The sequence below is a fragment of the Eptatretus burgeri genome, chromosome 17, assembly GCF_056783735.1.
Source record: "Eptatretus burgeri isolate ZD-2024b chromosome 17, Ebu_testis_v1, whole genome shotgun sequence".
NCBI classification, from domain to species: Eukaryota; Metazoa; Chordata; class Myxini; order Myxiniformes; family Myxinidae; genus Eptatretus; species Eptatretus burgeri.
Window position 1 is genome coordinate 16330647 of NC_140977.1, and position 18856 is coordinate 16349502.

At 44.7% G+C, this 18856-nt stretch overlaps 1 non-coding gene across 1 annotated transcript; it reads right to left on the reverse strand.

Moving 5' to 3' along the window:
- Positions 1–12574: 12574 nt before the first annotated feature.
- LOC147009400 (U1 spliceosomal RNA) lies at positions 12575–12733 on the reverse strand. The gene has a single exon (XR_015053125.1). It is a non-coding gene; the product is annotated as a U1 spliceosomal RNA (small nuclear RNA).
- Between the last annotated feature and the right edge of the window lie 6123 nt (positions 12734–18856).

The following is an 18856-nucleotide window of genomic DNA, read 5'->3' on the forward strand; positions in this document are numbered from 1 at the left end:
GACAAGTATTGAAAATATTGAACGCGGTTTTTCAGCCACTGCATAGCAATGGGTGGTTGCTAAGAAACTCAAACGCTCACACTCCCAGCCCAAATGGCACCTGTTCGCCAAGTTTCATCGAAATCGGTTTGCTGGTTTATGCTGTGGAGCCTCGCGTTGCAGACACAAACACACACACAAACACACACACACACACACACACACTAATGTATGAGTATTACTATAATAATTTTAAACCAAAGTAGAAGGATAATGTATCATTGTTGCATAATGCATATGGATACAGATAGTTTTATATTAGAAATTAAGACAAGTGATGTACATGAGGATATGATTGATAACATATATATATATATATATACATATACATATACATATACATATACATACATATATATATATATATATATATATATATATATATATACATATATATACATATACATATATATATATATATATATATATATATATATATATATATACATATATATACATATATATACATATATATACATATATACATATATATATACATATATATATATATACATATATATATACATATATATATATATATATACATATATATATACATATATATATACATATATATATATATATATATATATATATATATATATATATATATATATATATATATATATATACATATACATATACATATATATATATATATATATATATATATACATATACATATATACATATATATATATATATATATATATATATATATATATATATATATATATATATATATGTATATATATATATGTATATGATACAAGTAATTATAAGTCAGGTGACGTGTTGTTTTCATCAAAGAATAAAAAGGTTGTTGGAAAGTTTAAAGATGAATTGGGTGGGAAGGTAATGAGTGAATTTAGAGGATTGAGATCAATGTCTTATGCTTATAGGTATATTGACAATAATAATATTGAAGGGTGTGATAAGAAGCTAAAGGGAATAAAGAAAAATATAATCAAGGAAACAATAAACTTTAAACATTATTACAACTGTTTAACCTTAAAGAAGGAAGAGTATAGAAAAATGAATACAACAAGAAGTTATAAACATCAATTATATACAGAAGAGGTAAAGAAGAAAGAATTAGGAGCTTTTGATGATAAAATATATATTTTAAAGGTCAGGTCAGGTATGGGAGCATGTGCCAGAACAGCACGTCGCTGCGTCCACTTTCCGCCGGTACTCCAGGGGCCTCCGTCTGGCCATCCCCCAGGCAGATGCCAGGCCCATCCCCATCTCCTTGAGATGATGGTCAACCTGTTGCAACCATGAGGAACGTGGTCGACCCACTGGCCTCCTCCACTCATGAGACTCCCTCGCTGAGAGAATCTGGTGAGCAGGATCAGAGTCAGGAAAACGAGCCACATGTCCATACAGCCGCAACTGACGCTCACGGACTATGCAGGTAACAAATCTCATCCGAGTCTCTCTCAGCAACCGCTCGTTGGACACAAAATCCGACCAGCGATAGCCAAGGATTCTCCGAAGAGACCTGGTACTAAAGGAATTAAGTCTCCGTCTCAGATCCTTGGTCAGAGTCCAAGTCTCGCACCCATAGAGCAAGACTGGAAGTACCAAGGACCTGAAGACTCGGACTTTCGTCCTCCCGCACAGGTACCGGCAGCGCCACACCCCATGATCCAGTGAATCCATGACTCCCCAGGCCCGACCCAGACGTCTATTGACCTCTGACTCGCAGCCAGCAGAGACATGAATATCACTGCCAAGGTAAGTGAATCTCTCCACGACCTCAACATCCTCACCACAAACAGACACAGACAGGACAGCAGCATCCAAGATGTCACCGAAAGCCTGGATCTTAGTTTTGACCCAAGAAACCCGTAAACCCAACGGCTCCGACTCCTCATTCAGCACCTCGAGGGCCCCCAAGAGGATGTCTAAAGTCTCCGCAAAGATGACTGCATCATCTGCAAAGTCAAGGTCCGAGACCTTGACATTCCCAAATGACGCACCACAACTTGATCTCTCCAACATCCTCCCTAGAATCCAGTCCATACAAGTGCTGAAAAGTGTGGGGGCAAGTACACATCCCTGACGAACTCCAGTAACAACTGGAAATAAGTCAGAGATGGTACCACCACACTTCACAGCACTCTCAGTACCAGAGTAGAGTTCAGACATCAGATCGATCAGTTTTGGTGGCACCCCACGAAGACCAAGAATCCTCCAGAGGACATCCCGATTCACTGAATCGAACGCTTTACAGGAGATCAACATAGGCTGCAAGCAGCCCCTGCCGAAACTCTCGTCTGCGTTCAGTGAGGACACGAAGTGCAAGGATACGGTCAATCGTTGACCTCTTTGGTGTAAAGCCTGACTGCTCTGGACGCTGGTGCTCAAGCAGATGGTGGCGAACCCTATCGAGAATTATCCGAGCAAAGACCTTGCCCGGCACTGAGAGCAGCGTCACCCCTCGGTAGTTGTTGCAGTCTTGGCGATCACCCTTCCCTTTCCAGAGAGGGACAACAAGGCCCCTCCTCCAGTCAGTTGGGATGATGCCTGTGTTCCAAGCAGAGCACAAAACTGCATGCAACGACACGAGTGCAGCATTTCCACCAGCCTTGAGAAGTTCAGCATGGATGCCACAGATCCCTGGAGCTTTGCCCCGTTTCAACTGGTTCACCGCAGCCCGTGTTTCCACAAGCGTAGGTGGACCACAGTTGATTCGAGGGTCAGCAACAGGGATTGTAACACCCTTGACGTCCAACTCGACAGTTGGGGGATCGGCCTGGTACAACCGCTCAAAGTAACCGGCCCAGCGGGCCTTCACTTCAGACTCCTCTGTCAAGAGCCTACCACTCTCTGCTCGAATTGTAGTGCTCCGAGGGATGGGCTTGGATGAACGTAATGCGCGAATTCCCCTGTAAGCGGGACGAGAATCAGCTGTCCACAGGTGATGCTCCACCCCCTCACAGATTCCTCGCACATAGGCCTCCTTGTCCACCCTCAGTGCACGTACAGTTTTACGCCTCAGCTCCCTGAACAGCTCAGCTCTGCCATTCAGCCTGGCCCTGCGACTCTGGTCAATGGTATCCAGTGTCCCTTGAGAGACAAAATTCTTCTTTGCCCTGCGGTGAGCTTCAAGGCATCCACCGGCAACATCAAGGACGGTGGTCTTGAAGGCGCTCCACAACTCTTCAGGACCCCCCAAAGTACCCAGACCCCCCAAGTGTCCACTCAGCCTGTTCGCAAACTCCTCAGCTACTCTATCATCCCTGAGCTTGGCAACATCCAGCCTCGGCTGGGATGGTACCATTCTCCAGGATTTAAGGTGCAGCTTTAGAGTTGCTACAACAAGCCTGTCGTCAGTATTGAGGAACTGAGCACTCCGGTAGACCCTGCAGTTCTGGATCATCCTCCAACGACCGTCAATGAGGACATGGTCAATCTCCTTTGCCACACCGCCAGCGTTGGAATACCAAGTCCAGCGATGAGCTTGTGGGTGCTGAAACCATGAACCAGCCACCCTAAGTCCATGACTTCTTGCAAAGTCAAGGAACTTAGTGCCATTCTGGTTCATAGTTCCTGACCCATGGGGACCAACACACACCTCATAACCGTCCCTATCAGTTCCAGTCGATGCATTGAAATCCCCCAAGACTAGAAGTATATCTCGTCTGGGGCACTGATCAACCACAGACTCGAGTGTGGCGGAGAATGCATCCTTCACGGTGAGATCACTCGCCTCAGTCGGAGCATAAACAGAGACCAGGGAAATGACACCTAAGGAGTGACGAATCCTTAATCTCATAATACGCTCGTTGACCGGTGTTACCTCAATTATCATTGGGGTCAGCTTATTGGACACAGCTACAGCAACTCCTTGGGTATGGTAACCATCAGAGCGACCAGACCAATAGTAGGTGTAACCACCCACCATTATCTCGCCGCAATCCGGTCTCCGAACCTCAGAGAGAGCTGCAATTCCGATGTCCAAACGCTTGAGCTCAGATGATAACAGAGACAGGTGATCATCCTCTCTTAGGGATAGGACATTCCAGGCACCCACCCGAAGGGACCGCCTCAGGTTAACCCAAGGAGACCGCCGTCTGGTGGACGACACCTCAGCACCACTCCGACACACTCTCCCGCAATCTGACCCAGGGATGTTACCCCATGGTTTCCCTCCTATCAAAGATTGGGGGTCCCGAAGGCTTTGCCCCAATCCCGTCATCCGGTGAGCTGCCCTGCGAAGGGAAGCTGCACAGGAGGTACTCCCACGGAGTGGGTTTTCGGATTTTTTTGCGTTTTGCGGAATGAAGGGTTCTACGGTGGCCGGAGTGCAAATCCTGCCACCAACCTCCTAATAAGAAGTAACCCAACTGCAGGAGGACGTCCGCAGACACAGTTGGGCACTAGATATGGATGGCCGTTGGCTCACAAGGAGCTCCTCCGCCCTTTGACAGGTTTTGTTTTTAATCCTGCTGGGTGTCCATATCCAAACACCCTCCTCACCAGAAAACTTGGTGGGGGAGATGGTTTAGTCGCCGACAACCCGACCATGGAACAGGTTAGTACAGGTTTACATGGTACCTGTTGCAGGTCACAGATCGAACCTGACCTGACCTGACACCTGACATATTTTAAAGAATGGGATCAATAGGTTCCCTTATGGTTACAAGTATAAGTGTTAAGATATTTAAGTGTTAAGATATCGGGTTGGGGATTTTAATGGGCTACCGCCGTTTTTTACTGATTTATAAATGATAGAACCAAGCAATAACCAAACCAAAGAGTGGGAGATGTAATCAGCCTTGGTATTTAAATGGGAAACATAAAGAATGTGAGAAATATCAAATAAGTCTTATTGAAGAAATAACCGGGGTAAAAGTAGATAAAAGAAATAAGCGGATAAATTTAACAAATAAGTTGGAGGATGTAAAGAAAAAACATTAATATCCTTGAATGGACAGCAAACTTTGGTGGTTATCAATTGAACAATGAAAAAACAATTTACTACAATCTCAAAATGATAAATGGCTCAGGAGGTGGTCAAACAAGAGCATTAAGAGAAGTTTATCATTTCATCTCTGCTCAACAAAGATACTTAAACCAAGAACCAAGTTCCAAGTTATTCTTTGTGAATTTTCTCGACGGAAATGAATGTTATAAGAAAATTAAGTTATTCCCTAAAGTAGAACGTGAAAAAATATTCGTTGGTTCGCTCTTTGAGTATAATGAAAATATGAAAGAACTGTGATTATGTTGGGGGGAAGAAGTGCTTTAATCATTAAGTCTCAATTTTTTATTTGCTTGTATGGGAGGTGGAGGAAGTGAGTCTCCCATTTTGAGCTTTTGGGGCTTGGTTCTGATAGTTTTTCCCTTTCTCCCCATTCATTTGAATGGGCGTCCCAGAAGCAACATTTATCATCTACTGATGATGCATTTGTGAACCTTTTGTTCCTCATGGATCGGCAGTAACATGTATAAAATTGCCTCAATCTGTTCTGCCATTTCAGAGAAGAAGATATTTGAAGCTTTAAAAAAACAAAAAACAACATGGCTGCCAAATCACATGACCGATGATGTCATAAAGAAATATTTGTGGACCACATTATCCCTAGATGACCCTCAAAATTTTTCATACTGATCGGATGTTGCGTTCTACATATTCAATTCTGACGTCATAACGAAGGCACCAATGTGGAAAGGATCAAAAGAGTCAGCAAGTGGAGAAAAGCTCAGGAGTGGGTTTTGAAAAATCATCTGTTGAGCAATTGTGGTCATGCAGTTAATGAAAAGCAGTGGTCATGCATAATTTAATTTTTGGTCCACTGGCAAACCTAAACAGATTTTTTGGTGGCCCGCATCTTATTTGATGATGAATGAGTTTGTAAATATCAGTATACCTGTTTACCTCTGCCACCGAAGGTGAAGGTTACGTTTTCACACCTTTCTGTCTCTCTGTTTGTTTTTCTGTTTGTGTGCAAGATGTCTCAAAAAGTTGTGGACTTATTTGGATGAAATTTTGTGGACATGTTTGAGGTGTGACAAGTACGAAGTGATTAGATTTTGGTGAAGATCTGGATCCGGATCCGACAACGAGAATTTTTAAAGTGATTCTTCACCATTGAGAAAGTGGGCCAAAAATGACATATAGTACGATATCTCAAAAAGTTGTGGACAGATTTGGATGAAATTTGGTGGACATGTTGGTTGTGTGATAAGGAAGAATTGTTTCAATTTTGATGAAGATCTGGATGTGATAATTTTTTTTAAAGTGACTCTTCACCTTGATTGAACAGTTCGCATGCCACCCCATGAATGGTTCATGTACGTTTGAGAGTGTAAATGACCTCATGTACCTGGATACCATAGGAAGAGTTTGGTGCGCAGGGTAGGGTGCCAGAACTTATCGAAGGCACGGGATATGTCAAGGAAGATGGCTCTGATTTCATGTCTGGCATTGAGGATTTTCATCCATTGATCAGAGAGCAGAAGCAGCATATGCAGGGTAGAGTGACCTGGTCTGCATCCAAAAACAACAAGGCCTTCTTCGGCAACACGATGAAGTATTGCTCTCCCCTCTGGGCAGGAATCCTACCCTCACATCTTGCTCAGCTTGACACCAAGGAAACCAAGGCCTTCAAGATTATTGGAATCTCCCGCAATGAAGCTGAGTCAATGGACCGATCCCATTCGCATCACATCTTGGTTCGTGGCATCTCTTTCTTCTCCTGCCTCCTTTCTGGTCTTTTACCCTCTACTCTTTCCATGCTCCCCCCCCCAAGGTGTCTGCAGGGAACACACAGTCCACCAGCCTTCTCGTCAAACTCTTCAATTTCATTCTTCCCTCCAAATCTTCAAAATAGCTGTTCACCACCATCTGAGATCATGCCACATCAAACCATGATTTTTTTTCCACCCCAAATGACCCCCTTTCTGAAGCAATCCTATTTTCCAGGTCATTGCGATTTTTACCCTTCTCCCTCACCTCTTTACAATCCTTAGTTGATCGTTTAGTTACTTTACTGTTTCATGCCTGCTTTTCACTTCCTCTTCTTCAGGAGTTTCATTCAACTTGTGTGCAGCTTGGTCACCCTGATGTGTCCTTCTACTCTGCTGTCGTTGTTTCCCCCCTTTCCATTCTGCTCTTGCTCTTTCACAAGTTTCTATCATGTGTACAAAAAATATAAAACACTTGGCACTAAACAAACACAGATCCCATCATAAGAAGTGAAGATCACACAACTCACCATTTAGCTGGTCACTTTGCTCCTCTTCCAGATCAAAGGAGTTCACATCCTCTACTTTTATCTGCAGAATCTCAGGAAATCCTTCCAGCTCCTCAACCTCCATTTCACACCCGAGCACAGTTGGCTGTTCCGATTGCGGCTGCACACAACAGGAACCTTCAATAAACCAACTTGAGTGTACAGTGCACAGTGGGTGAACCTTTAAAGAGGCAGTAAACATAGCACTCACTCTTCCTGATGTTTGCTCCATCCCGAGTACCTTGATCCCACATTATACCTGCATGTGAACTACCTCTGCAACTGAGACCTTATACTTTGCCCAAATCAGTTACAGCACCTCAAACGTTCACCACACACAAACGTTCACCTTTTGACACCCCCCAAAAATAAATTGGACAGTCGTGGCCAAAAATATTGGCACCTTTTTTTTGTATACGTTGTCGAGGCTCGTATGAGAGCGAAAACACAAATCACAGGAAGGAAGGCATGACACAAGAGGGGCGGGAGTGGGAAGGACAAAACAGTGGGGAGCAGAGACATTAGGAGATCTGTGGAAGGGAGATGGATGGCGTGGAGAACATGGGGTATACAAGATGGGCATTACAGGGACTTTCAGGAAGGAAAGCAGGGAATTTGAAGGAGGTAGGTTTGGGGTGGATTAACGGGGGTAGGAAAGATCGAGGATTTGGTTGGGGGATAAGAGGTGGTGGTGAACAGCTGTTTTGAAAGCCTGGAGGGAAGAATGGGATTGAACAGAATGAGGGAGTTTATTCCAAAGGAGGGAAACAAGAGGAATGAAAGAGTGAAGGTGAGCAGCGATTCGTGATTTTAGTAATTTTACTCGAAGGGGGTTGGTGGCGGACCTTGAGCGCCCTGCGAAATATGGTGGGGACAAATCGCAGACGCAGCAGGGGGGCGAGGTTGGAGAGGAGACGGTATTAGACAGAAAGACCACCGACCTGCCTGTGGTGAGAGAGTGAGAGGCCCAAAGACTCAGCCTCATCGCGGGAGATTCCAATGATCCGAAATGCCTTGGTTTCCACAGCGTGAAGCCGGGAAAGGTGGGAGGCAGGAGCACCAGCCCAGAGGAGAGAGAGAGCAGTACTCCATCAGGCTGTGGATGAAAGCTTTGTAAGTTGTCAGGAGCTCAGGTGGGCCGAGGAAGGACTTTGCACGATGGAGGATTCCCAGTCGGCGACTGGCCTTGGAGGCCAGGTTGGAAATGTGACTTTCCCAGGAAAGATCATGGCAGATAATGAGACCCAGAAGCTTGAAAGAAAGGACTTCTTCAAGAGGATTGCTGAGAAAGTGGATGGGCGTGTTGTGGGTTTTTCACCCACCCCGTTGTGATTGTTGAAGGATTCTTCCTGGTTGATTGTGGAATCCTATTTAACTTCAGGGCTTAACCTCGAGCCGATTCGGTTTTAAATGTATCCCTCGTACACTTCATTCAATGAACAAACAGAACCCCCATTTGTTGCAATATTATTTAACCATAAAACCAACCCGATTAATTCACTTTCCACAGCTTAAGTACATTACATCAGAGAGTTTTATTATTACTTGCTACTTGGTCAGTCCAAAGGAGTACAAGCCACTGAGATGCCATAAATCCTCACATGCTTGCACTAAAACAATTTTACATTTCAAAGCATTTTATACTTTCATGGGAGAGTGGTGGGGGCTGCCAATTCAAACTGCATACGTGTTTTCTAGGTGAGAATTACATGACGTACATTTCAAGGCAAAGGTTTGCTGTTATCAGCCCAGGTCACACCGCTCCAGAACAAGACATTTTATCAACATTTAGGGCAAAAGACTCTTGGCTAAAAAGGACAGCCAATTCGACTTATAGCATAAAATTTAAATTTCTAAAACCCCATTTGTCACAATTTAGAATACATTAATATAATTTTTTCCCCACACTCCCCTGTCTTTTCCTTTTAAGGAAAATTTGAATAATTATATTACACATGATTACCATGTCCCGTTCCTGAAGGAGAAAAGATATTCATTACTCAAGTTCAATCAACAATGGCAGCGAGTGCTCATAACAGAAAATGAGTGCGTTTCCATTTAGCAGCACCCAACGGGAAACACAGTCGAAGCACTCCTTGAACTGAGGAGAAGGTAGATGTTGGCAAGTACGAGCTTGGGCCTGACACTGGGTTGAAGGAGACAAAAAAAAGACTCGAGAGGTGAACAGAGATCCAGCCCCAAGAGAGCCTGGGGCCTCGCAGCAGCAGTTTGTGCAATCAGGTTTGATTTCACCAAGCGAGCTGTGCACGTTGGATGCAGTCGCGGTGGCAGCACGAGCACCCATCCGCACCATTGAACACATGTTGCAGAGGACTCTCAGTGTGGAACTCCAGGCCTTCGTTGTACATTGAAGCAACCGCAGCAAGTTCACGATGTATTTGCAGAGCGGCAATCGAGAGTGTGGCTGAGAACATTCCTCCACGCAGGCACCACACAACGCCGACGTTAAGACTTTGCTCAACCCTCTCCTCAGTGGGTTTTTTTCTTTCTTTTTTTCACATTACTCCATCTTATCTCCTTAGGAAGGGGCAGTTTCATGATTACGTGTTGAATGCTCAATCTCCAAAATCTGGGTTCTCCCATCATCCAATCTTTGTGTGGAAGTTCTTTCCAAGCTTCATTTAGAGGAAATTGTACAATGCATGGTTTAACTGCGCTCAACACTCCGAAACAAACAAAACCAAAGTTAACATCAAGTAAACATCATGGGCTCATGTATTTCCACAAAACTGACAACGGTTCTTCCAAAGCATTCAACTTGCATTATCAATATTTTATCTCTTTCCTTATTATTTCCCTAAATGACAACTAAAATATACAGAAATCTAAGTTGTATGTGTACTCAAAACATTCATCTCATTTGCTATTTCCATGTAAAAGCAAACAGTCTTTATCAGGGTTTCAATTTGCAATCAATAATTATTTTCACAAAAAAATATTCCATCATCTATACAAAAATATAAAAGTAAGCTACTTCTTTCAAGAACCGAATCCAAAGCAATTCGATTTTGCACAGTTACCATTTTCACATTCATATCTGCTAAACAATTCACAGTTTCATTCACAAGTAGTTCCAGAGCAACTGCCATTATATTATCTTGATTCAATTCTTAATAACTTTTCCCTATCCTCAATTAACAGATTAACAAAGTCCATAGGTAAAAAGGATTCTCAATTTGTAATCTCAAAACAAAAGTTCATTTCAATTTTAACCAAGAGAAATATGATGGTTCGTTCTCAATGAGTTCCTTCTTTTTTTTTTATGAGCCTCGTCTGAAAATAACTAGCACAGTTACCGCACAACCCTCATTTGCTTACTGTTCCCCATGTTTATGCGTGTGACAACAAACCCAGTGCATGCAAACATTATCATGAGTATCACTTGTTGGTCCTTTTGACCATAAGATTATTTCCATCACTACCATTACAGGTCAAAAACAAAACAGTGTACAAACCCCCCAGGATGGGAGTTCAACTCCGCTTGGCCATCCTAACATTGAGTTGCCGAGCTGCAGATCACACCTTGGCTGCAGAGCGTAAAATATCTCAAAAATAATGTTTAACCAATCTCTATCATCAAAACTGAATTCCATCGACATTTTAAATCTCTGACATTTTCCATCTATCCACTTCTCTCTCACCAAAACAGCAAACATGCTGCCATTTTTCCAACTCACATACACAAACCATCTATCACTTCCTCTGACCTCAATTACGAATCAATTTTCCTTTATCAAAACAAATAAATCATTTTAAACAGTTGTACAAAAATTGTCAAATCACTTGTCAAATCTGTCATCAGGCGAATATCATTTAAATTGCAGTTCAAACACTCCGTTCACACATGTAACTCGAACCTTCCCAAAATTTATCACATTCATGGGGGAGGCATCTTAAACTTCAGACTAATAAAACATGCAATCTGTCTTAAACAGCTTTTTTGGTTTAAACAATAAAATATTTTCTTTTAAAATCAATAAATCAAAAAATAAAATCTTCAGCATCTATCCAATCAAATCTTATGAATTTACCTTGACTGAATCGATCAAAGGGTTTCACTGGGTTGTTTGCCATTGCCTTCCCAGCACTAGTTCAGGCAACATTAACATTCACAGACAAATAAAAACGGCATGCAGAGTTCAACGTCCATCCGAGGGCATCATCTATTATCTGTGAATCGCCCCACGTGATAAACATCATCAAATCATTTTTTAAAATCATTCCATATCCAAAATCCCTATGGCTTTTAAATAAAACTTCAACACTTTTTCCCTAAATGGACTTCACTTTAAACAGATTCAGTGGAGAGGGTGCGCCACAAACACCAAGGAACAAGGAACAAGGAACAGGAAGTTCTCTCCACATCCGGTGGGAAGAAAAAAAGAAAAACTCTAAGACAGGCAAAACCCACAGTTTAGCATGACTCTGCCATGGCTTCAACACCCACAAAAACCCCATAAAATATCCTCCAAATCAATCACATCTCTACATCATTTCAAAGTACAATCAAATCGAACCTCGGAAACGTCTTTCCCTTCATTGCAAACGGCATGCGCACTTCGACATAATCGCCCCCACCCTCTTGAATCTGCATATGAATCGAATTTCACAGCTAAAGCTAAGACAAACACACTCAGTGGAGGGGGCCAGCCTGCACAGTGCAGCTCACGACCTTCGCGTTATCAGCACCAAAACCAAGAATGCAAAACATGCCACCCCAAACAGACCCACAGCTTAACTCAGCATGAGTCCATCCTCAGACTGTCTTGCCGAGGTGGTTTTAATTATTTAATTTATTTTATGAATGTCCATCTCTTCACGCTTTATTTGTTGCAATATTATTATTTCTAACAATACATTCATGTATCACATCGTCCAGCAATTTATAATTACCCAGCGAGTTCACAATCACTTCCAATTCAGACCCCCATTGAATTGAATTCACACACACACACACACACACACACACACACACACACACACACACACACACACACACACACACACACACACACACACACACACACACACACACACACACACACACACACACACACACACACGCGACCTTGGCATTATAAACTCCAAACCACGAACAGCCAAGCTGTTTTAACTCTGCCTGAAGTTTCTTTAGTTGTTAAAAATATCGTCAAAATCCCAATTGAGCACGTTTCATTGCAATGAAATCTATTGGACTCACACAAGTTTCATTTTTCACTCACTCAGCAACACATGTATCTCAATGCAAATCACCAGCCACGCACCCAGCCGGTCAATCGTCTCCTGCATTCTACAAATTTCACAGTCGACTTTCCCACATTTGGGGAAATCGCAAAGGTCAACTTCCCTCCTGAAGTGCAATGGGTAGGCCTTGCCCTGAGAATACTGCCTCAATGATCATAGTATCTCTCCTATCAGGTAAGTATCAATGCAAACATATATCTCACGCGTCCTCTGCGCGGTCTGTGGCATGTCGCTTCGTCATGCTCATTTAATTACTCCCCTCCATCTTCTTCTCCAGCTTTCTAAAACAACTACAGTACTTATCGTTTACTTTCAAACGGACTCTCTCCGCTACCTCTTCTTTCTATTGTTGCGAATTTCGCCCGCCCGGCGTGCGATCAGCCACATAACTCGAATCGCGACGCGTCGCCCACCGGAATGGACAATTCAGTCGTGACCCTCCTGGAACTACCGCCAGGAGCCAGTCACGGGTGGGGGTTTAACCTCACCCCAACCCAGTCCGCATTCTACCCGAGTGAATCGCCGAATGTCGATATACCTAAGTACCTGCAGGGGTAGCGTACCGAGGAGTTGTACCACGCCGCAGGTTGACTTCGGACACGAACCGCTTAAGCGGCTCCTTCCGTGCTGCAGGGATAACCGAGCAGAGTTATCATCGACCTCGACGGTTCAGATTATTTATTGGGTGTCTACACCCATTATGTGATGCAAGATGGAACTTTCAAACAAAGGAAAGGATGCAACGAAATGGGAAACAGTTCAACAAGCAAGCACTTTCTTTCACACACACAAAGGCAAGCACGTATTTACAGCCATACAAAAATGCACATATAACAGTCAAAGCAAGAACAATACGCAGAGTTACTACCGAATAAAAAAGGCAATTATTTTCAGCACACTTATACAGGTTTACTTACAAGACTGGCACCACACACACACACATTTACACCAAAAGCAAAGAAAACACAAGCCACCCTCACAGGCAAGGAGGCAGACAGGTCCGTGGACCAAATGAACGTGGGGCCTGGGTGATCGGCCAGGTCCACGAGACCGAAGGGGTCTTACCCGCGCTCTCGTGGCGCGATGGCGGGCTAGCCGCAATGTCCGCGTAATGCACTTGACTCCGTGCCCCTGGTATGGTCGGTGAGCTCCTCCAGGCGTGCGTCACACAGGCACCACGGTTGGGTTGGGGAACAGACGGGGTTACCGGCGCTATCTCAGCGCGGATGGGGGGAATTGTTGATGCTCTGGGTCGGGAGAGGGGAATGGCGGACGCTCTGTCCCGCTAGCGGGGTCCGGGGACCGCACCGACTCCGGCGAACTCTCGCCCCTGAGCCCTCTTCTGCGTCCCTGCTCCATTCCGCGACTCCTCCTTCAACCTCAACTCCGAGCTCCGTCCCCTTCGCCGTCCGATCCCCGCAAACACACGCCTCAGACTCCACGACTTCCGACCAGTGCCACTTTCTGCACCCCTTTCTGCACCCACGAAATGCGTTGTTCTTGCGTTTTTATAGACTGGGGGAGGAGCTTGTATGCAGATTCGCGGATCAAAACGTGCTTGGAGGCGAGGCCACACCGCCCGACACTCGCCCATTGGATGGAGAAAAAGGGGCGTGAGCCTCTCCTGATCCATTCTCCTCTCCTAAAAGGAACGCATTCACAGCGGGTTCGGAGGCGGGGCCATGCCACCCGATGCTCAGTTATTGGATGGAAGAAAAGGGGCGTGAAGCCTTCCTGATCCGTTTTCCTCTCCTAAAAGGAACGCATTCACAGCGGGTTCGGAGGCGGGGCCATGCCACCCAATGCTCAGTCATTGGATGGAAGAAAAGGGTGTAAAGCCTTCCTGATCCGTTTCTCCTCTCCCGAAAGGATCCATGTGTTCGCGGCTCGACAACAATTACCGAACAGGTCCTGAACAGCACGACGGTTGGTGTTGACTGGTGGTGTGGTTGATGGTTGTGGAAGGAGAAAGGCGAAGGTGGTGGGGTATTTGCTGTGGTGGTTTGGTGGTTGGCGGACATCGTTTGGGAATGGCGGTGAAGCGATGTTTGCGGGATGGAGTTGTGGAGGTAAAGAGGCGAAGGTGGTGGTGTTTGAGTTGTTGGCGGCTTAATGGTCCAAAATAACGATAGAGAAAGAAAAATGGCTAACTCAAAGCGTCGCAGCCCGGATGAATCGCACATATTTCCCCTAAACAACAGGTGTGGACGAACTACACATGAACTTATCGATATATCTAACCTGAGGACCTTACTGGTGTATTGCAAATTTCCACAGCCATAACACTATCAATAAAATTATGTGACAATGAACTTTTCTTTGTTCGAAATGCGTTACCTGCTGAGACAGCCCACCCTTGAGGAACGCTCTCCCTTACCTTCGCTCAAGCACTTGTCGTTCCTCCAGGCACTGCCTCCGGCAGATTAAGCACCTCCAGTCACGAGCACCACACCAACGTCGGTTCGAATCCGAGTCTTAGGCGCCAACTGTTGTGGATTTTTCACCCACCCCGTTGTGATCGTTGAAGGGGTCTTCCTGGTTGATTGTGGAATCCTATTTAACTTCACGGCTTAACGTCTAGCCGATTCGGTGTTAAATGTATCACGCGTACACTTCATTCAATGAACAAACAGAACCCCCATTTGTTGCAATATTATTTATCTTACTTTTTAGTTAACCATAAAACCAACCCGATTCATTCACTTTCCACAGCTTAAGTACATTACATCAGAGAGTTTTATTATTACTTGGTACTTGGTCAGTCCCAAGGAGTACAAGCCACTGAGATGCCATACATCCACACGTGCTTGCACTAAAACAATTTTACATTTCAAAGCATTTTATACTTTCATGGGAGAGTGGTGGGGGCTGCCAATTCAAACTGCATACATGTTTTCTAGGTGAGAAGTACATGACGTACATTTCAAGGCAAAGGTTTGCTGTTATCAGCCCAGGTCACACCGCTCCAGAACAAGACATTTTATCAACATTTAGGGCAAAAGTCTCTTGGATAAAAAGGAAAGCCAATTCGACTTGTAGCATAAAATTTAAATTTCTAAAACCCCATTTGTTACAATTTAGAATACATTAATATAATTTTTTCCCCCCACAGGGGGGTTGCCAAATGGTCCTTTCGGAGAGACATAGTGAGGGTGTGAGATTTGTCCAGATTGAAAGACATGTTCCATGTGTTGGACCAGTTTGTGATTTTACCCAGATCTGCAGTGAGCGAAGAAGCTGCTGCTTGCCGGTCTGAGGGATGACAGATGGTACGGCAGAATAGGTCATGTGGAGGTGGGTCGGCTCGTTCAGTTTCGTTGTGCAGATCACCAATCTAAACGAAATTCACCCTGTACATTCATGAGAACACACCATTGAAATTCCTACTTATTTCCATATGCACAAGTTGACACACCGACAGTTATTACAATTTGAAATTACCGCCGTGAAGTGGGCGTGGCATGCTTGTAATCGCGGAGGAAACGACCAAATCAAGATGGCGGCGCCCATGGTTGTCTGGTGATTGAGAGATTTTTGGTCTTTCAACAACCAAATATGCATTATTTCACACTTGGGCGCGGAGGATGATGAGAAAGTGACGCAATTCACGGTTTTGAGCTGGCTTAAGGTATGTGAGTGTGCGAAGGCTTGGTGCGATGCCACAGATAGGGAAACTATCAACAAATGCCGTTTGCTGGCTGATCAAATTATGAAACTGCTGCCAATGACTGATCCTCTTGCGGATGCCGGCTGTCACCGGTTCTGCTATGCGTCGTATTGTAACAAGGATCATATAAAACGTACTGAAGCCAGGAAAAGGAAATCAGAAGCCAGCACGACTGCAGTTTCTGCTCGAGCCAGTGAGGTGGTGGGCGGACTCGAAGAAGAGGGGCACTCATACCACAAAATACATAGAAAATCCCTCAGAAGCTCTGTAGAAAGGGTGGCTGGCAAATCAGCAGGTGTACTGTCAAGAATTTGTGTGATATGCCAGAAAAAAAGACAAATTCATCCGTGTCAAAGGAAAATCTCAACGTGATCAGTTGTCCCTGGCAGAAACACAGGATGGAGGAAAGCTGAGGGAAACTGCTGAGCAGAGGAGAGATGAACGTGATGTGAGAATAATGACAACTATAAAGGATAAAGACTGTGTGGCGCTGGCAGTTTGTTATCACCATAAATGTTATTATGAGTATGTGAATGACACATACCACAGACAGAGTGAAAGTGAACTATGACTCAACATTTGACATTTTCCATGATAAAGTAATCCAGGTAAGACATCTATACATATGAAGAAGTTGTGCGAGATGTTCAATGACCTACTCAGAGTATGCGAAGGTCAGGATAAGGCCAACTACCAGGCAACAAGACTGAAGAAAAGACTGCAGGAATGGTACCCAGACATGATTTTCTATCGTCCACCAAAAATGTCTGAGAGTGAAGTGGTGCACATTAAGGACATTGACATTGGTTCCATTGCTCAGGCTGCTGTTGTAGACAGTAGCTCTACAACAGAAACAGAGTCAACTACAGAGGATGAAGCCAGCCAGGGTCCACAGCAGGGTGACTCAGACCTCAATTTACATGTTCTATACTCGGGAGCACTCATGGTTAGGGATGACCTGAACAAACACCAAAGTGTGGACATTACATGGCCCTACTTGGAAATGGTGGAGCTAGCACTAGAGCTTATACGGGCAACTCGTACTTCGAACTGGCCGAAACACCTTGCGATCACGAGAGCGTCAATGCCCTGGTACTTTGCGTACGATCACCTAAACTATGCAAGGTACTTACCCGTTTACTGGCTGGAAATGGCCGGGCTAGAGCACTCCCACCCAGACACGTATCAAGTGTTCATGGACGGCAAATGGACTGCCCAATGGCATACTCGTTATGGATTTAGTAGTGTTGCGTGTGATCAGATCATAGAGCAGACTTTAAATAGGGACAGCAAGACCAGTGGAGGCATCATTGGTTACACTCAGAAAAGCACAGCTGTGAAGAAGTGGATCCTGTCCCAACCAGCACATGCGGAAATCGCAAGGAAATGTGAGTCCATGGCGGGTATCCACAACGAGCCCCGAACGAGAAAAGATTTGGATGTGTCGAGCTCGAAGAAGAACGAAGCAGTGGTGGTACAAGTGATGGACACAGTACTTCAAATGATTAACCCTTTCTCCGGCGCTCACCTTGAACTCGTCAATATTAGTTCAGGTGTCATCGCACCGCCAGCCACTTCCGCAGACTTGATGAACGCGTATGTCAAGGGAGAGAATGCTGTCGTGCAATTCATGCGTGATCGGCTTCTCTCGGGTGAGGTCCCATTCTTCAGTCCAATTTCGAAGGCCAAATTGGCAACTTTCTTGAAAGCGCGAGGCAAGTCGGCGACTCCCCACCAGCAGACGCCAAAGGTTGAAATTGCGAATGAGAGTCGTCTTTTCACACGACTGCTGTTGATTGGCGAGGAAAGCAATGTAACACTCCACGATCTGCTCGCATACCCACTGGCGAACATATATTTCCCGCTGGCATCTGGTGATGGTTCGATTGCCAAGACGGACAAAGCCAAACTCCGCAACCATATACTGAAACTGTAGCCCGGTTGCCGTGTGGACGATCGGACTATCCAAGGTGCAATGATTGTGGATGGAATGGCCGTTATTCAGGCGATAAAGGCTGGTTCACTGCATAACACTTTCGGCAAACTGGAAGAGATGGTACTGAACATCGTAGTGGCCAAAGCACGACATAACCAATCTTCGAAACTGGACGTAGTGTTTGATACTGACCCAAGTATCAGCATCAAGTGCCTGGAGCACGCCAGACGAGCGGGCAGGGGGGGGGGGCGATCTTCAGGTACGAACTATCTACAGACGTGATCAAGCCCTTCCAAAACAGTGGGCCAATTATCTCCTGAGCAGAGCCAACAAGGAGGCATTGATAGAGTTCATCGTCGAATCGTGGACAAGAAACATCTCTCCATCAAAACTGGGTGACATGCTGTTGTACATCAGTCATGCCGGCAAATGTGAGAAAATCAAGGCATCGAATGGTGTCATGACTGTGTCGTCAGTACCTGAATTTGAATGTGACCATGAGGAAGCTGACACGAAGCTCCTGCTACATGCCGCTCACGCGGGACAGAATGAAGAGTCGGTGCGCATAGAGAGTTTCGACACCGATGTGTTTGTGTTGGCATTGGCTCACTCGAAGTCGATTCGGGCACAAAATTTCCATCTGGTCACAGGAAGTCCCAAGGACATTATCGTCATTGACATTAAGAAGCTGAGTAATGACCT